This window comes from Canis lupus, chromosome 1 (genome assembly GCF_011100685.1).
Source record: "Canis lupus familiaris isolate Mischka breed German Shepherd chromosome 1, alternate assembly UU_Cfam_GSD_1.0, whole genome shotgun sequence".
Classification (NCBI taxonomy): Eukaryota; Metazoa; Chordata; class Mammalia; order Carnivora; family Canidae; genus Canis; species Canis lupus.
In genome coordinates, this window is record NC_049222.1 from 38,920,086 (window position 1) to 38,947,356 (window position 27,271).

The 27,271-nt window shown below is 36.7% G+C and overlaps 1 long non-coding RNA gene across 2 annotated transcripts; it reads left to right on the plus strand.

Moving 5' to 3' along the window:
- On the plus strand, positions 1-26,424 carry LOC111095675. Of its 2 annotated transcripts, none has more exons than XR_005353070.1 (2): positions 1-58; positions 26,157-26,424. It is a non-coding gene; the product is annotated as an uncharacterized LOC111095675 (long non-coding RNA). The 2 variants fall into 2 exon arrangements; XR_005353069.1 differs by lacking the exon at positions 1-58 and adding an exon at positions 19,954-20,014.
- Positions 26,425-27,271: the final 847 nt, after the last annotated feature.

Below are 27,271 nucleotides of genomic sequence, written 5' to 3' on the forward strand. Positions count from 1 at the left end.
CTCAGCTTGTGTTTTTCCACAGTGTATTGTGCGGGGTTTCTCACATATGAAGCATTAGGTAAGGGGTGCTGGTGGTTGTCTAATTTAAATTCCTAACATTTATTTATTTTTATGGCAAGGGGTTGATTAGAGAAAGGAAGAAAGGCATTAAAAAGTAATTTGCAGAAACTGGAAATAATCACATCTAACAATTTGGATGGCGATTTGCAGTTTTACAAAAAGGCATTGGCATGTAATAGGGGAAGATGTAGTGGCAAAGCCTGGTTTGGAACATCTTTATGGCAAAATCCAAAAAGGGGCTAAGAAAAAGAGCAGAGGGTGGTTTGGTCTCGTCTGCGTCTTGTCACGTGCAACTGTGTGTGAGTGTCTGTGTGTACACACGTGTGTGCGTGCATGGGTGTATGCATGTCTCTGCACATGCATGCGCAAGGGAGGCTGTAGGTGCTTTCCATGCACTAGGACCTACACAGGCTCAAATTCCCATCTGTCTGTATTATGACAACCCAAAGGCTGCTTTCAAGGCCACTGTTTTCCACCACTCTCAGGTGGGGAGAGGCAACTGGGCACTTTATGCAGTAAGAATACAATTGGGCTTTTTGCACATCTTGTGGAATTGCTCATATTTTCCTTATTTCTTCTCTCTCCCTATTCTTTTCCATACAAACTTTAAATATCATAGTGGGAAAAAAGAAAAACCAAAATGTAATGATTAAATTGAAAATTGAACATTTAATTTTCCAATTCCGTACTACTTGTAATTTTTCTTTCTTACAAAAAAGTCCAGGTGGGACGCCTGGGTGGCTCAGTGGTTGAGCATCTGCCTTCCCCTCAGGGCATGATCCCGGAGTCCTGGGATGGAGTTCCGAATCAGGCTCCCTATGGGGAACCTACCCGCTTCTCCCTCTGCTTATGTCTCTGCCTCTCTCTGTGTGTCTCTCATGAATAAATAAATAAAATATTAAAAAAAATAAGTCCAGTTGATAAAATTTCAACTTACACAGGAAATGATAAACATATACTTGACATAGGCTTTTTTCCTTTGGTATATTGGCTTACAATACTTTTAATATTGTACTCTGAAAATGTATTTAATTACAAATGGATGCAAACATTTCTGCCCTAAGGAAAAAAAAAATTCAGTCTTATACTAGACTATGTGAAGTAAAATGTGAATTTGTCTCTGTCCTATGCCAATCTCATTCTCCTTTTCAGAGGGAATTTTTGTTAAACATTGGATGTATGTTTTTGCAAACCATTTCCTGTGTACATATGTACATTTATAGATTATAAATTACTTGTATCTTGCTATCCATAATGTTCTGCAATTTGCTTTTCCTGCTCTCAGTATCAAGTATCCCTTGGGTTATCTGCCCATATGATACACAAGCTTTTGCCTCATTATTTTTATGGCTACAAAATTCATAATCTTTAACGTAACAATTAACATTTAGATGATTTCCAGGATTTTTTGTCAATAGATATTACCGTACATGTATATTCTTTTGCACATGCATGAATATAACTTCATGACCGAGTTCTAGAAATAGAATTTCTGAGTCAAGGTTTAAGCATATTGAATATTTAGATTTCCAAATTGCCCCCAGAATGGCTGCAACAAGTTCCTCACAACAATAGCATATGGGGACATAGTTTCCCCATGTATCTTCCAGATTTCAGTATTATTTTTTTTCTTAACATTTCCAACAAATTGGGCAACAAGTAGCTCGTTGCTTAATTGTTATTTCTCCTATGATCAGAGAAATTTAGCCTCTTTTCATGTGTCCTTCAGCCTGCGCAAGTGTGAATTGCTTGCTTATCTTTTCCCCATTTCCATTCATCATCTTGTTCATTCCTGCTCTTATGCCACATTTTTAAAAATTACTGGAAATTTATAATGTGTTTGATATCTAGCAAAGCAAGGCCCTTTTTGTTTTTCTTTTTCAGAATTTTCTTAGCTAATTTTGCACATTTACTCTTCCAGATGGATTTTAGAATCAGCTGGACAAGTTCCATAGAAAATCTATTGGGGTTTTTGTTGCAGTATGCATTGAATCTATAAACTAATTTTAGGAGAGCTTATGGGTATGCAATATTGAATTTTCCAACCAGGAACATGGTTAACCTCTCCACTAACATGTTTTCATTTGTAACTTTCTATAAAATGTTATAGCTTATGTACATTTGTTATCAGTCTTGTTGCTAGTATTTTATGTTTTTTGTCACCATTGTGAGTGGGACATTTTCACATTACATGTTCTAATGATTGTTAGAGACACATAGGAAAGCTACTGTCTTTGTTTACCTTGTTCTAGACACTTTCACTGATTTCAGCAGATGTTCAGTGGATTTTCTTGGATTAAGAAGTTCTTATTTTTTAATTACAAAATAATACATGTCGTAGTAAAAATTTCAGTAAAATGTATGAAGAGAAAATGCTTCTCCGTCCCTTTTAAAAAGTCTGCAACATGAATATTTTTTCATTTACTATATGTTAGATTATTTTTCATGTTAGCATATAGGCGTGTACCCTATTCTTTGGAGCAACTGCATACATACTATTTCATTGTATGGATAATCGTGACTTATTTTTACCCAAGATATATAGGTGCATAGTTAAATAAATCCATAGTAAATAATATTGAAGGGCTGATAATGAAAAAAGTCAGTCTCTTTATCATAGCCCTTTAACTTCATCTGTTGTCCCCAGAAGCTACTACTTTAAGCAATTTTTGATATTCTTTTCCTGGCATTTTTCTTTGTATTTCTAAATGTCCTGATTATACTGATCTTTTTCAATATATCAGCTTCTGTAGATTTTCTGGATGAAAATTCACTTTTCAAACTCCTCTCCTTTGCTCCCTCAATTCCTCTCAAATAACATACATCACAATTTGTTTTTTTCAAACCAATAGCCACTATTTACACTATCAGAAGTATTTAACATTTTTATTACTGGGCCAAATAGTATACCATGATTTGATTTTTGTCTCAGATTTTTTAAACTGAGTAAAACTTTGCTTCTTCTCTTCCTATGATACACAAGGTTTTGCCACTCATTATCATTGGGTAGAACTCCCAGAATGTTAAATAGGAACCATAATCCTGGTTATTCTTATCTTGTCCAGACTCTTATAGAAATATCTTAAATGTTGATTATTTAGAAATCTACAGGGAAAACAATATTAAAAGAAAAAAAGTCTTAAATATCAAGCTCTCAATGATGGGATTGCAGTGAAGCTCACCTGAATCTAGGACACTCAGCAAGAGCAACATGAATGAAAGATGGAAAGGAAATGGAGACTTTGATCTATGCAGGAAAGGGATTTTAAAAGAAAATGGAGGTCAATTTTCCAGAAAAAGAAAAAAACATCATGGGGTCTTCAAGTATCTGGACAATGAATAAAAATGGTTATATTGTACAAGGTCACTTTAAGCTCTATAATTATTAGGAAAGGTTAACCGTAGTTTAAATTCGTGTTTAATCATAATTATTCAATGAGTGCACTAATGATAGAATGTTGTGCTGTAAATGTAAACTGCAAACTACTCTTTTCTGTCCTCTTTGGGTAGGAGGGAAAAGAGGGATAGTGGTTGTGATAGTCATTGCTTAAGTACTACATAGCCCCAGAGGTCCTTGAACAGACTTTGGTAGGAAATATAAGACCATCTAAGCTTTTCCTGGATAATGGAGGTAGAGCAAATTAGGGGCTGGAGGATTGCAGCTGACATCCAGTCTGCCCGTTGTAGCACAATATGAGCCTGGGGCTGTCATGCAGAGCCAGGATCCACCTGCAGCCCATCAGTTCCATCTTAGGCTTAAAGTTCAGATCTTTCCACCCACCTTTCACCCTTCTGAGCACCAACCTGAAAGCCAATATTAGTGGCATACATCTAGCACACGCTCATATCAGGGTTTCCTCATTAAACATCTGATGGATGATCTCTACATCTACATCCCCAACTTCTTCTAACTTGGGTTTTGGGATGGCACAGAGCAACTCCATACCCTATGCCCATGACTGTCTAACATTGTTGAACTCTCTTAGAACCTTGCGTAAAATCTCTTCCTGCGTGAAATATTTAGAATAGACTCTGCTGTCTTAATGGAACCTCAACAGATACAGTGTCATTCTCTCACTGTTTCATGTCCTGAGAGGTAGTAGCTAGTTTGTACTTTGTAAAGGAATTACCTGCCTTATTCAAACAAACAGGCAAAAACATAAACACGAGACTGTATCAAAAGGAGAGTCTGCAAGTGAGGAAGGACAGCTGGATAAAACAATTGCCTACTCTCTTCCTGCTGGTTCATCCTTCTTTTCAGGTCTCAAGCTAGATTCTCCCTATCACCATGTGTGCTTCATGCAATAATGTATTATCATCCTTTGAAAACAAGAATAGCATATGTTATAACATTAACTCTAGCCCGAGGCAGACATTAATAATTGATCACAGCAGTCTTGCCTGCTGATAGTAGATTTGGTGTACATTCTTCTCAGTAGAGTGATCTGGCCAGCCACTACTAATTGATTGGCTTGTAGAAAGAACCTTATGTATTTCCCATCACTGTGACAAAAACCCTCAAAGACATAAAAACCATAATGTTTATGCAAAAACAATTACATTCAGAGAGTAATATAGGAATCATACATAAAACATTCTTTTTCTCTTAGGTTTTATGGGTAATCTGTCATGGTAACAAGGGGACTAAAAGCTTTAATTATAATGAAAGCAAGGTTCCAGTCTATGTTCATGAGCTTCCTTTGGAATTATAACCAAAAGTTCTGGAATGCAAAAGACCCATCCTGCATGTGTTCCCTCTGCCTCACTGTTGAGGTCATCTTGTTGAGTGAGTGCTTAATACACATTCACACTGTAAAACGTGACTGCTTCCCCAACAATGTAATTGACACAGATATTCTAGAGATAGTTTTACTCTTCAATGATGTCATCTCAGTAGCAATAAGCTTTTGTGCTTTTCTGTGAGTCACTTTAATTCATTCCACGAGGGTTTCCCTTGTGGAATGGTTGTCAGCTGGTCACTAGCTTCTTCTGGAGACTCACACATGACCTATGTCACACTAAGTTCTCATTTTAATTTGCTGCATTTGATCAGTATTGTAGCCATTTATTGGCTTAGCCATATCATTGAAACATAGAACTTAGGATATTTTTATAAAAGGGGAAAACTGTTACCTCCAGAATCCATTCAGACTACACCGACAGTGACTTTTCCAGTAATGTAGTACTGCTGTGAATCACTGTACATTAAGGATAATGTAGTGCGTGAAACTTTTGGTCATTGACATTAATGAAATGCCATGCAAAAGAAATCAATTTCCTTTACATTTTATTAGACACTTGTAAATATGGTGGTGAAGGCCAAGAATTTAGCTTTAAGGTTCAATATATCAAATGAAAGACAGTTCTACCTTTGCACTGTTTATTTTACAACAAGTGCTGAAAGCATGGGGTGTGTTGCTTTCATGGTAATTAAAGTTTGTCGTCTTTCACTCAGTTGCCTATTTGTAATGTTACTTCTGAGAAAAGTCACCTGAAAATGTGAAATGTACCCAGACAGGGAGAAGTAGAGTATGCTGTAGGTAGCAATTTCAATTCCAACATCATTTTCAACCCTTACAAGATGGCCAGGAACCATTCTGGAAACTAGAGGCATAAACATCTGTAAAAACTAATCTCTATCCTCACAGAATTCATAATCCGACTTTGCACATCAAAATGTTAGCTGCAAACAGTGATCTTGCTGTCCTTCAGCTGCAAGTTTACTTCTCAGACCCTTTGGATTTTTGCCCAAAGGTCACCCACTCGGTGGGGGCATCTCAAACTACTCTGTTTTATTGCTTTTCCCCTTCTCTCAGCACTCATTCTTCTAGCCTGGTTTGTAACATGTATTAATATATTTTTTTAATTATCGGTTTCTTTTCAGCAGAAGGTAATTCCAGGATGAATCTCCGAATCTTAGAATGTGCTTGACATGGTTCAGGCACTCAATAAATAGTTTATTAGGAATAAAAAATCCTGAGAGCTTGGGAAAGATTCAAAGAAAAAGTAACATTTAAATTTGATGAAAGTGGAGAGAGAAATTTCCAGAGGAGATCCAGCCTTCTGGTAGAGAGAGGACCATGAACACAGGCGCAACATGCCTTGGGAGGGAAGCCACCTGGGGGTGTCTGGAGGGGCAAGGCTCCGGGAGTAGGAAGGGATGAGGGATTGAGGGGGAAGGAGTGGGAGTAGGAAATGAAGGAAGTTGGAGCCAGATGGCGAAGGGCCTGATAAAAATTCAAATTAGCATATAGATGGACTTGCTTTGCTAAATCAAAAGGAGGATTTTCTTTCTTAAGGACAGGGGCTGTTTTCATGATTTTTATGACTTCAGCTTATAAGCCAGATCTTCAAAGCTGCCAACGATGTCAACCTTTCAGTCCAGAGAGCTGGATATCTTCATTTTGCTGATTGTGATCATAGATCGTATTAACAACCCTGAATCTGTGCTCAGGTTTAGCAGCAGAAAGTGGCAGGGACGTGAAGGGACAGTGGACAGTCAACGGTGGTGATTAGCAGCAGTTACTTTAGAATCCCCGAGCAGAGTGATCTCAGAGTGTGACCCTGGCCTTTCCTGTGTGAGATCAGGCTAGGCGACCCTAGAAGGTGCAGGTGATGGAGGAGTGATTTTCCCAGATGGTGAGGCAGTCAGGCTCTGAGAATGATGGTTGAGAAATGAAGTTTGTGAATAAGGTGGAGGAAGGGGAGAGAATGGTGCCACAGGTGCCCTGAATGTCCACGGAGGAGCAGTGGGTGATCTGGGAGCGATGGTTGGAAGCAGCACTGAGGCACAAGGCAGCAGGAGAGGAGGACCCTCCTGGCCGGGGTTTTGAAGAAAGAAGAGCTGCACCAGGAAAATTTGGAGGATGAGGTTTTGAGCTTGAGAGAAATGAAGTCACAGTTAATGTAAGAAACCAGAAGGAAAAATGGTTTCAGTGGTTAGTGTGTAACACAGAGACTGAGATTGAAAGACCCAGAGTGGGTGGAGTGCTCACAGTGGCACAGATGGGATGGGATGAGCAGCAGAAGAGTTCTGGGTCAGGATGACGTCATCGAGGAGGCAGGAAGGGTGTCCGGTGACAGAGCACAGCTTGGAAAAAAGCAGAGACCTGCGGGTGAGGCCATGGGGACATAAGCCCTGCAGAGGGCAGGGGCGCTGTGGATGGCTCAGTCATAGCTGGTAAGGGGTGTTATAAATGGTCACCTTATAGGTCCAACCAAAAAGTGAGCGAGTAAGCCACTTCCAGACGAGGCTACTTCCTGATAATTGAAACACTCTTGGCATGTCCCAAGTGGCATCTTATATTACACCTGAAAATAGCTGCTCCATTTAGGGTTGCATTTAACAGAGCTTATGCAGAAAAGATAAAGAATGGTACAATCTGTTCTCATCCTACATCTTTGGTAAGGGCGTAGCACTGACGGGTAGAGGTAGGGGCAGGAGAATGTGTAATTTATCGTCAATTATCATAGATATTTATAGATGCATTTTATCCAGAAGATTGTCTTCTTTCCTTACCTTACATGCCTGACTTACACTTCTGAAAGAAGGCAATTCTTATCTTTTCATATGCACATTAAAGCTCGCATATTCATTTATATTAAAGTAACACTGATAGCAATTTGTGTCATTACTGTTAAAAATAAAATGGTAGATTTTACAAAGAATAACAAAATTTGTTATTGCAAAGTATCTCAGTCCCTCATTGTTACGCCGTTACAGCATCTTCATATTTTAAGGAATTTGCAATCATGTAAAATGTATTGAATTTGATAGACTCCCACCATAAAACAGCCGAATGCTTCATAACAACCAACAAAGGGATTGCATTTTTTCTGCTTGGCAGATTAACTGCTAGTTTTGTTTCTTGCCAGATCGCTCGCTGTAACATGAGTAATAAATCAGGATGATTTTCTTCCTTTTTTGAGGTTTATATTTTTGCTTTTTTTTTTTTTTAAAGCCTATCAAAGCTCTCTTTTCTAGTGGACAGAGAGACCCCAGACCTAATGTGTACCTGTTCTTTGCCCTTATTAACAATTTTATTCAAATTCAAACACTGAAAGATAAAAAGACATTCTGACAGGAAGAAAGAAGCCATAAAAGAGCAGTTTGAGAAATGGAAGTTTATGGAAGGGGACTCTTCACACCGGTGGCTGAGCCTTTTAAGACCTTATAGAAGTGGACTTGACATATAATAAACTGCCCATGTTTAAAGTGTACAATAATTTATTTGTATTCACTGTAGTTTGTTTGCATTTATTTATTTTTAAGTTTTAATTTTAATTCCAGTTGTTTACGCATAGAATTATATTAGTTTCAGGTGTACAGTTTAGTTATTTAACAGTTCCATATATCACCTGGTGCTCATCACAAGTGTACACAAGTGTACACCTTAATCCCCATCACCTGTTTTACCTGCCGCCCCCCCCCCCCAACATCCCCTTTGGTAACTATCTAATTGTTCTTTATAATTAAGAATCTAGAGGTGCCTGGGTAGTTCAGTCTGTTAAGTGTCTGACTCTCAATTTTGGCTCAGATCATGATCTCAGGGTTGTGGGATTGAGCCCTATGTCAGGCTCTGTGCCGAGGCTGCTCTTCCCTTGCCTCAAATAAATAAAAATCGTTAAGAAAAAAGATCTTTTTTTAAAGTTATTTTTTAAAATCTATTTCTTGTTTTGACTCGTTTTTTTCAATTGTTTATTTTGACATATGTTTATTTTGACCCATGAAACTATCACCAACATCCAGATAATGACCATATCCATCATTACTAAATGTTTGTTATTGCATGTATCAATAGTTCATTGCTTTTTATTGGTGAATATTATACTATTGTATGGCTATATCTAAACCACAATTATATGGCTATATAAATGAAATTTACTTATCTGTTCATCTGTTGATGGGCATTTGCATTGTTTGGTTATTGCAAATAAAGCTTCTGTGACACTTATGCACACATATTTGTAAGATCAGAGGCTCTAGCGGTAGAATGGGTGGATCAAATGAAAAAGGTATGGACAGCTTCATAAAAAACTGCTGGATTAGGGTGCCTGGGTGGCTCAGTTGGTTAAGCATCTGACTCTTAGTTTTGGCTCAGGTCATGATCTCAGGGCTTTGAGATAAAGTCCTGTGTAGGGCTCCATCCTCAGTGTGGAGTTGGCTTGTCCTTCTCCTTCCCCCTCTGCCCCTCTTCACCTCAAATAAATAAATAAATACATAAATAAATCCAAAAGAAAAAAAAAAAAGAAAAAGAAACTACTGGACTATTTTCCCAAACAATTGTGTCATTTTATATTCCCCCTGGCAGTGGGTAAGAGTTCTAGTTGTTTCACATCCTAGCCAACACTTGATATTGTCAGACTTTTTAGAGACTCAAATAGGTTTGTAGAGGAATCTCATTATACTTTTAATTTGTATTTCCCTAATGGATAATGATGTTGAATACCTTTTCGTGTACATATTTACATTGGTATCTATTATTTGGTGAGGAGTCTGTTGAAATATTTTGTCCATTTTTAACTTAGATTGTTTTCCTGTCATTGGGTTTTGAGTTCTTTATGTATTGTGAATTAAAATCCTTTAGCAGATGGAAGATTTGCACTCTCCCGCCCCCACCCGATCTAACTTTTCAATCTCATAATGAGTTTCTAAGAGTAGGGTTCTTTTTCCTTTTTTTTTTTTTTTTTTTTTAACTCCTACTGACTTATTACTGACATGAATGTAGGGACTTAGTTTTGTTCATATCTATGTTTCTAAAACCCAGCATTTGGCACAAATTCAGAACTAAATAAGTTTTTGCTACATAAGTGAATGAATTTCTGATGGAACTTTCTCATTTTACAGATGAGGTCATTGTTTAATGAGAATTCTCAAGTGATCTGGATTCTGGTTTCTTTGATCAGTCGGTTAAATGAAGATTTCAATTTATGTTGAAAATCTTTCTGAAATCTTTCTGAATTTCTTGCCTTCTTAAGGACAGTGCATCAAATAATATTTTTTCTTCCTTTGAAGGTCAGGGTCTTTTGTGGGGGGAGTTTGAGGAGTATATTATCTAAAGGTGAATTAGATATCTGAGGTTCACTTATCCAGGAAGTTTGTAGTAACCCTATTCCCCATTCCCACCCTCTAATCACCCAGACCAGTAAGGTGGAGGCTGGTAGGGAGGATGAAGTGAATTATGTGAAATGAAGAAGTTACATTTTCTTTATACAATTGAGTAGAAATCTATTTATTGATTGATTTGTTTATTGACAGTTAATATCCTCAACTCATTTTTCTATTAGACCCATTAAACTTTTTATCCATTTAAATTTATTTTACATATATTCAAGATGCTAATCCTTTATTTTATATCTTATAAATATATGCTTCCAATGTGTCATTTGTTTTTTTAACTAGCTTAGTTTTACCCTTTACAATACTCATACAGTAAAATTTCATAATCTTTCATAGTTTGTACTTTTTGTATCGGTTTAGGAAATCTTTCCCAAGAAAGATCATAAAGATATTTCCTACACTCCCTTCGGATAGTTTTGAATATTTTATTTTAATAAATATTTTAAAATAAAATATTTAACCCCGTATACCTGAAGAACTATCATTTCAACAGATAACCAATGTATAAAATTATTATTATTTTATATTTTTCTACCTTTTGACCCTCTTCATCCATTTCTCTTACACCTCATTCACCTCTCCTGGCAACCACTCACCTGTTTTCTGTATGTTCCCCTCACCCTCCCAACCAACATATAAGAGAAATAATATGGTATTTGTTTTTCTCTGACTCATTTCACTTAGCGTAATATTGAGATCCATTCATATTGTTGCAAATGGCAAGAGTTCATTCTTATTTATGGCTGAATGACATAGCTCTCTCCATATCTCTGTGTGTGTGTGTGTGTGTGTGTATCACCATTTTTTATTCATTTATCCATTGATGGATGCTTAGATTATATCCATATCTTGACTATTGTAAATAATGTTACAATGAACATGGTGACATGTATGTCTATTTTTGTTAGTGTTTTCTTTGGATAAATACTCAGAAGTAATTACTAAAACATATGGTAGTTCTAATTTTAATTTTTTGAGGAATCTCCCTTACTGGTTTCCATAGTGGCTGCACCAGTCAATTTATATTCCCACCAGTAGTGCACAAGAGCTTCCTTTTCTCCATGTTGTCGCCAAGACTTGGAATTCCTTGTCTTTTTGATAATAGCCATTTTAACAGGTGTGAGGTAATACCTCACTGTGGTTTTGATTTGCATTTCCCTGATTATTAGTAATGTTGAGCATATTTTCATATACCTTTTGGCTATCTGTATGTCTTTTTTGGAAAAATGACTATTTAGACCTTCTGCTCATTTTTTAATCTGATTGTTTTTGTTGTAGTTATTTGTATTATTGAGTTGTTTGAGTTCTTTGTATATTTTGAATTTTAACCCCATATCAGATATAGTGTTTGCAATATGATTTGCCCATTCAGTAGGTTGCCTTTTTATTTTCTTGATGGTTTCTTTAGCTGTGCAGAAGCTTTTTAGTTTGATGTCATCCCACTTGTTAATTTTTTTGTTGCTTTTACTTTTGGTGTCAGTTTAAAAACATTGATCACCTGAGACCTATATGAAGGAGCTTACTGCCTATGTTTTCTTCTAGGAGTTTTATAGGTCTTATGTTCAAGTCTTTAGTCGGTTTTGAGTTCATTTTTGGCTTATGGTATAAGATAATGTTCCAGTTTCTTTTTTTTTCTCCTCTCTTCTTCTTTTTTTTCTTTTTGCATGTGGCTGTCCAGTTTCCCCAAAACCATTTATTGAAGAGACTGTTCTTTCCCCATGGTATATTCTTGGCTCCTTGTCATAAGTTAATGATCGTATATATGTGGGGTTTATTTCTGGGTTCTGTTATGTTCCATTGATCTATGTGTTTTTATGTCAGTATTACAGTATTTAATACTATACTACAGCTTTGTAATATAGTTTGAAATCAAGAAGTGTGATATCGCCAACTTTGTTCTTTCTCAAGATTGCTTTGATGATTTAGGATCTTTTGTGGTTCCATACAAATATTAGATTTTTTTGTTTTGGTTCTGTGAAAAATGCCATTGGAATTTTGATAGGGATTGCATAGAAGCTGCAGATTGCTTTGAGTAGTATGGACATTTATTGATATTCTTCAAATCCATGAGCATGGAATATTTTTCTATTTGTATATTCTTCAATTTCTTTCCTCAATGTATTATACTTTTAGTACACTTTCTTTGTTAAGTTGATTTCTGGGTATTTTATTCTTTTTGATGCAATTATAAGTGGGATTGTGTACTTAATTTCTCTTAGTTCATTTTTAGTGTGTGGAAACTCAACAGATTTCTGTATTGATTTTTGTATCTTGCAACATTACCAAATTCATTGATTAGTTTTAACAGGTTTTTTTTGATACTCTTTAGGGTTTTCTATATATAGTATTATGTCATCTGCAAATAGTGAATAGTTTCACTTCTTTCTCTCCAATTTGGGTGACTTTTACTTCTTTTTCTTTCCCAATTGCTCTGGCTAGGACTTCCAATACTCTATGCATAAAAGTGGTCAAAGTGGGCATCCTTGTCTTATGCCTGATCTTTCAGCTTTTCACCATCAATATGTTAGCAGTAGACTTGTCATATTGCCTTTAAGAGTTCTTAATTTTGATGAAGTCCAATTTATTTTGTTATTGTTGATTGTCTTTTTGGTGTCATACCCATGAAATCTTTGCTGAACCTCAAATAGATATTTTCCCTATGAAATTTTATTTTAAAGTAATAATAGAATGTCTTATAAAACAGGTGAAACTTTATTTTTGCATATGGATATGTGATTGTTTCTGCACTGTTTTTTTGGATTTCTCTAAGCAATTGCTCTTCAATCTTTTTCAAAAGTCAGTTGACCATGTACTCTGGATCCATTTCCAAACTCTCTATTCTGTTCCATTATTTTGTCTATCTTGATGATAATACCATAGTACCCTGACTATGTAGACTTATAATAAATCTTGAAATTGGGTAGTATAACTGCTTTTTCAAGATGCTTTGGATTTTCTAGTCATTTGTATTTTCATATAAATTTTAATTGATATTTCAAAGAAGCCACAGATCAATTTGGGGAGAATTGATATCTTAACAATATTGTTAAGTCTTCCATTCCATAACCATCTCTCTATTTCATTCTTCAAGTCCTCTCAACAATGTTTTGCAATTTTAATTGAGTATATCTTGCCCATTTTTTAAAGATTCATTTCTTAGAGTTTCATCTTTAAAAAATTTTTAAAGTATTTATTTAAATTTGTTAGTTAACATGCAGTCTACTATTAATTTTGAGTGTAAAATATAGTGATTCAGCATTTCCATATAACACCTGATGCTCATCATACAAGTCCACTCCTTAATCCCCATCATCCATTTAACCATCACCCCACCCACCTCCATTCTGGTAAGCATCATTTTGTTCTCTATAGTTAAGAATCTATTTCTCATATGTGGAATGTAAGAAACAAGACAACAGAAAAGACAGACACAAACCAAACCTAGAATTTCATTTTTTGATGTTATCATAAATGGCATTCTTAGTTTCAATTTCCAGCTGTTCAATAATTGCTAATATATGGAAATACAGTTATTTTTTTTAAAGATTTTGTTTATTACTGAGAGACAGAGACAGAGACACAGGCAGAGGGAGAAGCAGGGCTCCATGCAGGGAGCCTGACGTGGGACTCGATCCCAGGTCTCCAGGATCAGGCCCTGGGCTGAAGACAGCACTAAACTGCTGAGCCACCTGGGCTGCCCAGTTAATGTTTATATATCGATCTTATACTTCGCAAACTTGCTAAACTCACAGATTAGTTTTAGCAGACTTGTCATTATCCTGTAAACTTTTGCACACAGAGAAATATGAGGTCTGCAAACAATGATAGTCATACTTTCTTCTTTTCAATCTGGATGCCTTATTTTTTTCTTTTACATATTGCACCAGCTAGAACCTCCATTATAATGTTGAATAGATATGGTGAGAGCAGATTGTTTCTTCTTAACCTTAGGTGGGAAGCATTTAGTCTTTCATCATTAAGATGTTAGCTGGAGGTTTTTGTAGATGCCTTTTATCAGGTCGAGGAAGTTTCCTTCTATTCCCACTTTGTATAGACTCTTAATCAAAAATAGTTACTGGATTTTGTTAAATGCTTTTTCTGAATCTATTGTGATGGTCATATGGTTTTTCTAGTCTGTTAATATGGTGAATTACGTTGAATGACATTTGAATGTTAAAATAGTCTTGCATTCCTGGGATAAACCCTACTTGGTCATGCTGCATTATCATTTTTATATCTTATTGGATTTTGTTACCTAAAGTTTAGTTAAGGATTTTTGCATCTGTGTTCATGAAGGATATTGTTTCGTATTTTTCTTTTCCTGTAATTATTTTTTATGGTCTTAGCATCAGGGTAATAATAGCCTTACAAAATGAATTTGGAAGTATTCCCAACTCTTCAACTCTCTGGAAGACTGGATATAAAATAGGTATCACTTCTTTCATTAAATATCTGTGAAGCCATTTGGGCATGGCATTTAATTAATTTATTTTTGGTAGAAAGATTTTTAACTACAAATTCATTTTTAGTTAGGTTGTTTAAAGTTACCACGTAGCTGACTGATGCACTTCTATCTTTTTCTTTTTAAAATCTGTTTTATCTCTATGTTTCATTTTGTGTAGTTCCTATTGCTGTGTCTTTAAGTTCATTCTTCCTTTGTAATAACTAATCTGTTCATTATATCCATTGTGTTTTTCATCTAAGGCACTATGCTTTTCATCATGAAATGTTTGTTTTGTTTTGGTTTTGGTTTTTTATATCTTCCATGTCTCTATTTAATCTGCTCAATCACTCCCCTATCTTACTGATAATATCAAATATAGGTATACTGTTTTTAATGTCTTTGTCTACTATCCTATCATCTGTATCATTTCAGTGTTGATTTTGATTAATTTTATCCATCAATGGACCCTATTTTCTTGCATCTTTGTTTTTTTTTTCTTTTTAATTTATTTTTTATTGGTGTTCAATTTACTAACATACAGAATAACCCCCAGTGCCCGTCACCCATTCACTCCCACCCCCCGCCCTCCTCCCCTTCTACCACCCCTAGTTCGTTTCCCAGAATTAGCAGTCTTTACGTTCTGTCTCCCTTTCTGATATTTCCCACACATTTCTTCTCCCTTCCCTTATATTCCCTTTCACTATTATTTATATTCCCCAAATGAATGAGAACATATAATGTTTGTCCTTCTCCGACTGACTTACTTCACTCAGCATAATACCCTCCAGTTCCATCCACGTTGAAGCAAATGGTGGGTATTTGTCATTTCTAATAGCTGAGTAATATTCCATTGAATGCCTAGTAATTTTTTATTGTAGGCCAGACATTTTGCATTTTACTTTATATGCTGCTTTTTTTTTTTTTACGATATAAGTATCTTGAGCTTTGGTATGATTTGCAATTAAGCTTTTAAGATTGTTAATGTAGACCTCATCAGTGGGTATTCTAGAGGTAATTTTACCCCAGCACTTAGGCAAAACTCTTCTGAGCACTGAATGCAATGCCCCATGGATTATGAGGTGTACTCCTCTGGCTAGTGGGAATAGATCTATTCCCAGTCCTATGTTGAGTCTCGAGGAAGGTTCTATCTAATCCTTTTGTGAGTTTATTTATTTTTTTGTTTTTGGCTTTAAGTAGTTTTATTACATGCATGCATTGATCAGTACTCAGCTAAAGAGTACATGGGGACACTGCAAATTGCCCAAGTTTTTATTTTTTCCTGTACAGTCTTTATACTCTTGTGCCCTTATGCAAACTCTAGCTGCCTTTGCCTCAGTGAACTCTCATCTCTGTGTCCTCAGTTTAGGGGAGTCATCATCCTCTGTGTGGGTTTCCCCTCTTTGAATCATGGCCTGGAAATTCTTACTAGAGATGGAGCTGCAATAGTTGTAGGGCTCATCTTATTTGTTTCTCATCTCACAGGGATCAATGTCCTTCATTGTTTAATGTCTAGTGTTAGAAAATTGTTTCATGTATTTTGTCCAAATCTTTAGTTATTTCAAGTGGGAGAGTAAATGTGATGCGTGTTAATCTATCTTAGCCAGAATTAAAAGACTGTCTGGGCTTTGCTTGGTCCAGAATTGGTCCAGAGACCTTCTTGCTACCCCTAAGCTCCAGTCACTTCCTCAAGCACTTTGCAGAATCCAGAAGCCTCATATTTGCATCTCACACTTGTGTCAGCAGTATGTAAAGAGGACTTTGCTCTCATTTCCAGATTAACACTGGAAGCCCATGCTATGTAGCTATTTTTAATGAAGGTATATATATTTAAAAATCAGAATTAGAGCCTGGCTTAATATTAAGTTTATAAAATTATAACTCAAAATAAATAGGTTTTGAATTAGATGCTAAGAATGACAGATAATTACCTACTGTTCTTTTTATTTTAAAATCTTTTTTATGTACTGTTTTTCTTACCAGTTCTTAGAGTTGACCTAACACTTGGTATGCCCATGTTGTTCATATATTTTGAGACACTGAGTAAGTTTTTATTAAATCATACTTTCATATGGATGTACCTCATTTTATGCAGTAACCTCTATTCTAAAGCTACATGTAGAGATTAAATGAAAAATATATTGGGGCAGCAGGGGTGTGGAACGGTTTAGTTCTTCAATGCAGTTTGTGGTGACCGAAGATACTTATTTTTGAATGACAAGTAACAACTTCCACTTATTTTTGCCCTCAAGCCCTATTTTTATTCATTGAATAATTAGAAAGGAGGTAACCTCACCCCAATACCCTTGTCTGACTTGGAATGGGAAATTCTGATCATGAGTCAGAAATTAGACTGAACTTTATCATTGGGTGCCATTTAAGAAGTCTACCAAGATAAATAAAAGTTATAAACAAAATTGATTGAATAAGTAATATTTTAACTACCTCAGAAGATTTAAACCCTTAAAAAGGGGCTCACTGACATGTAAATGACATAGGTGCAAAGTAATCAGAGACATTATTTCCTGAATGGCTCTCAAATGTTTTTGGTCTCAGGAACCCTTTTTCCTGATAAAAAATATTATTATTGAGGACTCTAAAGATGTTTTTCCCCTGCCACTTTTATCTATTGGTATTGCTGTATTAGAAATTAAAACAAATAAAATATTTTAAATATGTATTTATGGGGTGCCTGGGTGACTCAGTCAGTTAAATGTCTGCCTTCGGCTCAAAGCATGATCTCAGGATCCTGGAATCGAGCCCACATTGGCTTCCCTGCTCAGTGGGGAGCCTGCTTCTCTCTCCCCCACCCCCACTTGTATTCTCTCTCTCTGTCAAATAAATGAATAAAATATGCATTTTATATATTCATTTGAAAATCATAACTGCATTACAAGCTAATTTATTACTTTATCAAGGACATTCTTTAAAAAAAAGATTTTATTTATACACGAGAAACACACAGAGAGAGGCAGAGGCAGAGGGAAAAGCAAGCTCCATGCAGGGAACCCAGTGCAAGACTCGATCCCAGGACCATGGGATCACGCCCTGAGCTCAACTGCCGAGCCCCCCAGGCATCCCTATAGAGGACATTCTTTTTTTTTATATATAATTTTTATTTATTTATGATAGTCACACAGAGAGAGAGAGAGAGAGAGGCAGAGACATAGGCAGAGACATAGGCAGAGGGAGAAGCAGGCTCCATGCACCGGGAGCCCGACGTGGGATTCGATCCCGGGTCTCCAGGATCGCGCCCTGGGCCAAAGGCAGGCGCTAAACTGCTGCGCCACCCAGGGATCCCTATAAAGGACATTCTTAAGTGAAGCTGATTTCCTCTTTTTCCTCTGCCTACTTCTCCCTTTTTTCCCTTCCCTTACCTCTCTCCTCTTCCCCCGACCCCTTTTCTCATTCTTATCTTGACCATAAGTGAGTGCATGACAGAGGACCATACCATGACAACTCCTACAATTTGATGGTGCTGCTTGATTCATGCTAAGGTGCCTACAGTTTTCTAGCTATGTCTTCTATATGATTAGTATAAGTGAGAACAGAGGAAAAGGCACATAATGTCTTAGTATTATTTTTAAAATTGTTGATTTCATGGGCTCCTTGAGAGCATTTTAAAGACCTTCAGGGTTTCCCAGGCCACTTCAGAACTACCCCTGGACTACTATTAATAATAGTTTTTACATTCGCACAGTAATAGTGGATGCTGCTAAGGTTTTCTAAATGTTTTGAACCAGTTTTCCCTATTATCCATAGTGCCTAAGAATTCAAATTTCTTTGCATCCTGGCTAACATTTAGTATCACTATCCTGTTTTGGTTTAAGCATTCTGGTACATATGTAGTAGTCTTTTCATTTTCCAGATGACTCACAAAATGGAAAATCTTCTTCCTAAACAGAGCAGTTCTTGCTTTGCACAGTATTGCAGGACTATAAACATAATTGTGTAAGATAAAATTATGCAAAGCTCTATTATTGATCAATGGAGAAAATAACCATTTAACTTTGTTACCTTAATTTTTTGTCAACATATTAAAAAATAACCTCTCTTATTGTGGGTTATAAATGCATAGGGGAATGAAAAAACCTGTAAAACCAAAATTTCTTTCATTCATTGTAATTAAAATATAAGAACTAAGGCATTTTATTTCTAAAAAGCTGCATAAGAATAGTTTGTGCAGTTCTTGCCTTCTCGCTGTCTGGTTTACAATGCGGAACAGAGAGCTTTTCTGCCTTGGCAACTTATCACATGCCTTTATCAGTTTGGATCAGCTTCCAGTAGTTTACCCCTCATGCTTCCAATGTTGTGAGCTATCCCTAAGAGGTCCTTTAATATGAAGTATTTTACTGGACTTACTTCCTCTGGGAGATCTTAATCCTTTGCATCACAACCACTTTCTTCATTTATGTGGATAAATTTGCCTTCACAGAGTTCCTCTGGCTGCATATCTCAGGTCTCTCAGATGGTGGTCATATCTACATTCTCATGATCAGTTATTTCTTCTTTAACTCCATTTACATTAAATTTTAGTTTTATTTTCAGTATGATCACTCTTCCTTTTTTCCTATAACTTTTCTTTTTTTCTGTACTTTCTCTAGTTGACCAATTCCCTCTTTGATTATTAATTTTTTTGTGAAGCATTATCTACATTTGTAACTGGGCTACAAGGAAGCAACACAATTACATGCTTTGCTGTCTGTGTGCAAAAGAGCTAACACATTCATAGTGACCAGCCACTAACAGACTTTGAAAGAAGTGATGTGATTGGTCATGATTCATGACTATTCACAGCCACGACTCTTGGCTAAAGAGCTACCAGTAAAGTTTTCATTTCATGCAATTAGAGTTAATTAACCGTCATTACTGAAATTTGAAGTTGTTGTTGAGTAACTGGTGAAATTACAGATACTAGAACCATGGAAAAAGAGGACTATATTTATTAGTTGCATGGATATACTCTTTTGTAAAGTGTTTACCCCTTTCTTTTGCCCTTTTTTAAATGGCAATTTGTCTTTTTTCTTACTGAAGATATAGGAATTCTTTATTTATTCTGGGAATTAACCTTTTTTAGTTATATATTTCAGATACCTTCTGTGATTTGTCTCTTCAGTACTTTATGGCATTTTTCAATGTAATGTGCCCTGGTTTATCAACTGTTTTCTTTATGGTTAGTGCTTTTTTTTAAATTTTTTAAATTTATTTTATTTTATTTTATTTATTCATGATAGGCACACAGTGAGAGAGAGAGAGAGAGGTAGAGACATAGGCAGAAGGAGAAGCAGGCTCCATGCACCGGGAGCCCGACGTGGGATTCGATCCTGGGTCTCCAGGATTGCGCCCTGGGCCAAAGGCAGGCGCCAAACCGCTGCGCCACCCAGGGATCCCTGGTTAGTGCTTTTTATTCTGTGTTTAAGCCATCTTTGCCAAATCCAAGGTCATAAAGGTATTCTCTTATATATCTTTAAAAGCTGTATTGTTACAATGTCTTTCATATTTAAAGTTATAATCACATGGAATTATTTCTATAATGAGATAAGGTAGAGGGCAACATGTACTTTCCCCTCTATGAAGGTCCAGTTGACCCAGACTTTAGAGGTCATCCTATCTTCACTGCTGTGCTATATCACTTTTATAATAAATCACATTCCCATATAAACACAAATATCTTTCTGGTCTATTATGTCCATATTTGTTTATGCTTGTACCAATTCCACACACTTTTAATTATTATACCTTTTTAAGAAGTCTTAGTACCCAGTACAGTATCTCTTTTTTTCATAGTATTTTTGGCTATTTGGGCCCCTTTAATTCCCTGTGAATTTGTGATGCGTGGGTGGCTCAGTGGTTGAATGCCTGCCTTCAGCCCAGGGCGTGATACTGGAGTCCCGGAATCAAGTCCCACATTGGGCTCCCTGCATGGAGCCTGTTTCTCCCTCAACCTATGTCTCTGCCTCTCTCTCTCTCTCTCTCTCTCTCTCTCTCTGTCTCATGAATAAATAAATAAAATCTTAAAAAAAAATTCCCTGTGGATTTTAGGATCAACCTATTGATCTAATAAAAAATAAACATACTGGAGTTTTAATTGCATTTGCATTGGATTTATAGATAAATTCTGGGAAAAAGGACATCTTTATGTATGAATATATGTACAGATGCATACACAGTTTTAAAACCAATTCTGTTTTTTCTTCATTTAGTTTTATCTCCTAATTTTTGATATTATTTTGTTTATTGCCGAATATAGTATAGTATAATGTGGAGAATGGACTTTTATTTCAGATAGCAGTTAAGATAGGTAAAGGTGACTTTAAGCCAAAGGAAGATTGAGTTGATCTGGAGTTTGGCTTTAGCTCTGTGAGTACTGACCTGTTTCTCCTTCATCTGTTCTTAGGTAGAATTTTGTATTAGGGAGGAGTTCCCGACTGAATCCAGTGAGCTTCAGAATCCAATTTCTGCTAGTCCTACTCTTTCAGACTGGCAGAAGTTCTCTGGGCTTCTCAGTCCCTCATCAAATGCCTCGAGGGGAAAACCTTGCTTCCTTAGTCTCTGAGATGTTATTCCTCAAGTCTTTGCTGTTTTGATAATTACCCATTACTTAAAAAATTGTGTGTGTGTGTCTTTGTGTGGATGTGTCCAGCTTTCCACAATGTTTCAAGTGGGATAGTTTGTCTGTAACAAGTTAATCTACTTTCACCAAAGGTAGAAATTCTGGCTTCATTCTTTAAAGAGAAACCTAGTCAAAAGCCTACTAGATGGAGTTTGTGAGGCACTAAAAAGCTCTGCTTGCTCAAGGTATCATCCTGGCCAACTTGAGATTCTTTCTATTCTGATTCATGTGTAGTGGAGGGGCACATTTCTCTTGAAGTCTTCAGAGTAGTCTCTTTTTTTGTAATGCTCTTCTTGTTTGATGTCTTAGGTTAGCCTTTGGATCCAATGGGGTGGAATTTGTCGACAGTCCTAAAAGAATTAGTAAAATGAGGATCAGCAGGAAAGGTGAGCAGAACAGAATCCATCTCTGGATCAAAGAGGCCTACCATAAAGGCAGTGAACAAGAGAGGGCAAGCCTAGAACAAGGTCTCAAAGGCAAGGTGTTTGGCTTGGAAACTGTTGAAAGCTAAAGAAAAACTCTACCATTAGGTTTTTGTAAATTAGTTTAGTACTAAAATGGAGTCAGCCCAGAATGGGCTTCAGACATAGCTCCACAACACACCAGCTCCTTACCTTGGGAGACTCTAATTAAGCTCTTTGAGCAGCAGTATCCTTATATGTAAAATGGTGATAATACCTTTCTTGCAGGTAAGGGAACTAAATGGGAAAATGTATATAAAGCATAGGAGCTATTAGATGCTTATATGTGTTAATTCTCTCTTTTATCAAATTCAGTGGATTCAAAAAAGGAAGCAAAGTGGATCATTTTCCTAGATAGTCCCATGTCTTTGCCAGTATTTCTGTATGGTAACATATTATAAGTAGCAGTAATGCAATTTTGGAAAGAGAGAAGCTATTTTGGTGCTTTAGGAGAGCAATGATTTATTGTAAAAAATACTTCCATTTCCTGATGCTACAAGACTTTCTATGAAATAGATATGGTGAATGATTTCATTTTCTTCTGAAATACAACTGTCGGTGAGGTGGGATGTGGCAAATTCATAGTGCAATACTTGTAAGATTAAATCCAAGATCCTTACATTTATTTCATCTCCTAAAAAGGTACTCTGAAAAGTCAAGTGGTATCTGGAATGTTGGGATTTGAAAGAAAATCCAATTTCTTTGATAGTCATATTTTGTCTGAGATCTGCAAGTTGGAGCTTTCTTTTTTTTTTTTTTTAGAAAACATTGCTCTGTTTAAAAATTTTCTCATCCCATAGAAGAATATGTGTATGGTGTACATTTCAATTAAAATATTATTGGAGACATATTAAAATATAAATAAGTATATTCATATGTAACAAGTGAAATAATTTGATTATTAGAAAAATTAGGATTAAGAAGCCTGGGTGGCTCAGTGGTTGGGTGGCTGCCTTCAGCTCAGGTCATGATCCTAGGATCTGGGATCGAGTCCCACATCAGGCTCTTGCGAGGACCTGCTTCTCCCTCTGCCTGTGTCTCTGCCTGTGTCTCTCTGTGTCTCTCATTAATAAATAAATAAATCTTTAAAAAAAAGAAAAAAGAAAAATTAGGATTGCTTATCTTTTTAAATCTAAATCATAACTCTCCAAGTAAACTCTTATCTGCATAAAACTCTACTCTGTGACATTTCTTTTGGTACATTTATGACTCTTTTAATGAAAGACTTTGTTTATTTAGCTATTTGTAAATTAATGCAGACTTATACTTATTTGAGCTACAGAAATTAAAAAGGCAAATGAATTATCATATTTATAAATAGTTCTTTGTGATGGGAGGGAATATTTGTTTATATTTTTTTCATAGAAAGTCTTATTGAGCTTTTTGTGTGAACAATTTGAAACTAATTTTTGACCATTGATGAGTAAGAGTGTGTTTTTCTATCCAATCCAAATGACAATAATAAATTTATAAAATTACAAAGAATTTATAAGTGGATAAGCAGACTTTTCAGTACATTCTCTCCTATGTAGGAAGTAGTCCACAAGAAGTCCTATTACTCCTGAAGCCATGCTGGTGAGTAAAGAGTAGAATAAGAAAGGCCAAAGTCTAGATATCTCTTGATGTCCAGAGATCTTTTCTAGAAATGGCCCTCCCAATGGGTTATAGTGTTACATTATTGGTTTCTTGCTGACGAAGACATACACTGCTATTAGATTTCCAAAGGTAGTGTTAAAAGGCATATGAATTTGTGTAACTATTTAATAAAATTTTTCTTAAAAAATTTGGCTTCTTTAAATTCCATTTCTAGAACAACAAAGTATAGTGGAAATGTGGAATAAGACTTTGATCTGATTTTTCAATTCTTCTTTTTCAGTCTATGTGGTTAGACAAAGCAGTTAATTTCCCTGAACTTTGCTTCTTCTCTGAAAGTGAGAGAATTGGTCAAGAACTCCAGATACTCTCTAGGACTCCTTGTAGCTTGCAAATTTCTATGAAAAGAGACACAGTGCAGTCTTCCCTAGCAGAACTCAACCACTCTTTCCAATTTCTTGCTTTTATGCAATCACTAACTCCTAGAGTCTTTCTTCTTCTCCAACCTATAAACATATATACTAACCATTTATTAATTTGTTTCAGCTGTTCAGATTTACTGAGAGACTCTAGATTTGTCACTTATAAGAATGAGGCTTCATTATAAAGTAATAAAAATCTGTATTTCACAACCTCCAGGGTGTACATGGCCAAATAAGTGTTGGGTTTAATGCAGTCATCTGGAGGCTACATGTTTCCTCTGCTGAATCTATTATTTCTCAGTCTTGCAACTCCTCTTCTGGAGTTGGCTTTAGGCAGGAAGTTACCCAAGCAACTATATAGCCTCGTCTGATAGAGTATATCTCTGTCTTGACCTCAAATGATGTATTTTGGATTGCTTGCTTGAGATTTTTTTATTGCGCTCACTCCTGAATGACAGTGCTACTCAGAAATCAAGGCCATTGTCACAGGAAGTTTTTCTAGTCTGTCTGAGATTGTTCTTTGCAGATATTAAGTACTACATAAATCTTACTGAAGAGAATGTGCCTGAAGGCTCTGAAAATAATTCAGAGGGAATTCAGAACAATTGCAATTTGAACAATTGCAGCCTCATTGGAATGAATTTATTGTCTTCAAATATAAATAGGACATATATATATTTTCTCACAAATACACACATACCATACCCCTCCTACTGCATGCCGCGTATGAAACTTCATGATTTTCCACATTATGTCACTTGATTCTTGCAATAACTATTTGAAGGGGATAACTTACTGAAACAGGAGGATTTTAGTGTACTTTTGTAGAAAGGAACTTTACATACTTTAGAGCCATACCTAATATATCTGTTCATTTATTGTTCATGAAATTCTCTAGATTAAGAGTAGCTATGGGTTCCCTTAGTATGTTGTATTTCAACCCCACACACAACAGTTACAATAAATAACTCTTGTTCTATAGCTTGAAACCAATTATGATGCAGTTCAATAGAAATTGTCTTATTATTGTGAACTCAATGCAAGGAACCGTTCACCACTACCCATAGGATATCCTATACTGTGAGTTTTTCTTGTTTCGGGGTCTTTTTCTGTTATTGGAGTCAACATTTATTTAGTTTAATAAACTAAATACCGAGGGGTCTGTCAAGCGTGGAGTTGTAGATAAGGTTAGATAAACAACAATGAGGTCTTATTATCTACCTAGCTATGAGATGTTCCTGGTTAATAAATGGCATTCACATCATGACACAAGTGATCTTTATAATCATTTGGGTAAGTGTGGGTCCCACATCCATCCTCTAATTTTTTTTTAAAGATTTTATTTATTTATTCATGAGAGACACAGAGAGAGGCAGAGACACAGGCAGAGGGAGAAGCAGGCTCCCTGCGGGGAGCCCGACATGGGACTAGATCCCAGGTCTCCAGGATCATGCCCCCGGGCTGAAGGCGGCATAAAACCACTGGGCCACCGGGGCTGCCCCGGTCCTCTAAATTTTAACTACTTGTAGTAAACACCTTTTAAGATTCAATCAGCCAGTGACACAGTGTTGGTCCTGGGGCCCTCCAGTAGAATCAGTGAGGTTTTAGAGAGGCCACTCCCCAGGCAACAAGTAGAATTCCAGGCCCTTTCGTGCTTCTGATTCACTAATAAATGTTTGCTGCTGATAAATAATTGGGGGGTCACAGTTTAGGTTCGCAGAAGTACAGCTCAAGTAATAATTATTCTTAAATACACGTGCAGAGATTGGCCCAGAATAACTGATGTTTTCTTTAGCATAGAGCCTCCCAAAGTTCAGAAAATCCTCATGCTGGGGAGGGAGAGGGGGAAGAGGGGAGACAACAGAAAAACCTGTCGCCACTTACAAAAGCTTCATTTGGCTTTCAATCAATTGAAGGACTTTGCAGAAGATGGTACTTGTGAAATTGATCTCAATTAAAATCAGCCTGAGTGTGCCCTCTCTCCGCCAGTAGCTCCAAGGGCTGGGAGAGGGGGCTTGCTCTTCCAAAGGAAGAGCCCCAGCACCTGTCTGGACTCTGCTGGCACTTTTCTTTTTTTAATTTTCACCTCGGCCTTTTCTTCCGAGCAGTCTTTGACCTCCGTGACATCCCTAATGAACTCCTTTCATTGTGTGTGCCTCTTCTCCTGCCCATGGTAATGGAAATGCAGTGAAGAACGAATGGGGGTGCTGGGGCCTGTCTTTCACCTCCGCCCCACTCGCCTGCTCGCGGCCCCCAGCTGTCAGGACACTGACATGCTGCTGCAGCGGGATAATTGGGTACTTGAGGAAGATTCATAAGGCAATATGGTGCGGAGCCCCTTGTCCTGCCCTGGGGCTGCGAGGGGCAGCCCCAGGAGGAGAGAAACAGGATGCTCCAATGGGGGCTAGAAATCTGGTCTTGATAAATAATAATCTCTTTATAACAGGACACGATGAAGACTTTTGCTCACGACAAGGCCACAATTCATGCACTGGAGGGAATGATTGTTAAAGATTTCAAGATCGAACTCCATGCAAGGTGCATCAAAGCTGGGTTAGTGAGAGAGGAAGATTCAGAACATCCCATCTAAGAGGAAGCAGTGAGTCTCACATGGAACAGGGTCCTTTCATAGCAGGAAGTTTGTTGTTTTAATCAAAGCAAACCATCTGACAGCTCATTATTAAGAGACAACAAGAAATGACTTTATTAATACAGTGTGGAGTTGGTTCCTCTGCAAATTAAAGTTCTTTGTTCACTTGTGACAGTTTGCTTAGGAGGCATCTGTTAAGGGGTGCCAGGTGGGATAACATTTTAAAAGTGTAATGTGATAACAATTAACCTATAATTCCTTTTTCTAATATTCTCCTCTTTCAGTTTTATTAGATAAATTTATCATGAAAGGTGATGGAGACAAAATCTTTCATGTGATTTCCTTGTGAAGCAGCCCCTCGTGACTGGCATAATCTGTCACAAACTTAATGGCGTTTATTTCCCCTATATTCACGATTTTGCTTATGGAATGTGACAGGTGGTGGTTTGTGGGCCTGTCTGGATTGTGAAAGGCCAAGATTCTTCATCAAACATAAGATTTTAGTGGTAAAAATAATAACCTGGTTGATGTATGCAGTCGGCATCTATTATGTTACCCAATCTGAGATGGAAAATTCAGGTGATGTTCTGTAATATCAGAGCTGTGAGGCAAGATGCTTTCTTCTCTAGTGACATCCTGGGAACTCTGAAATCTTATACTAATAGATAGTCAATAAAAAGTATTCTGATGGTAAGAGATTTACTTTTGATAATATGGAAAATGACTTTCAAAGGCAGACATACGCATCTGCAAATAACAGCCCATAACAGACCAACTTCAGCCCTCTGTCATGTCTGAATTTGAAGGCCACATGACTTGTCTCTTCCAGCCCCGGATGCTTTCCTTCTTACATTTCTACTCCACTGGAAGTCACAGCTAATTTGACCCATGAAATAAATATGAGTCTCTGAGGCATTTGAATAAGGAACCATGTTATATTTGTCCTCCCTAGACAATGAACAGAACCCTGT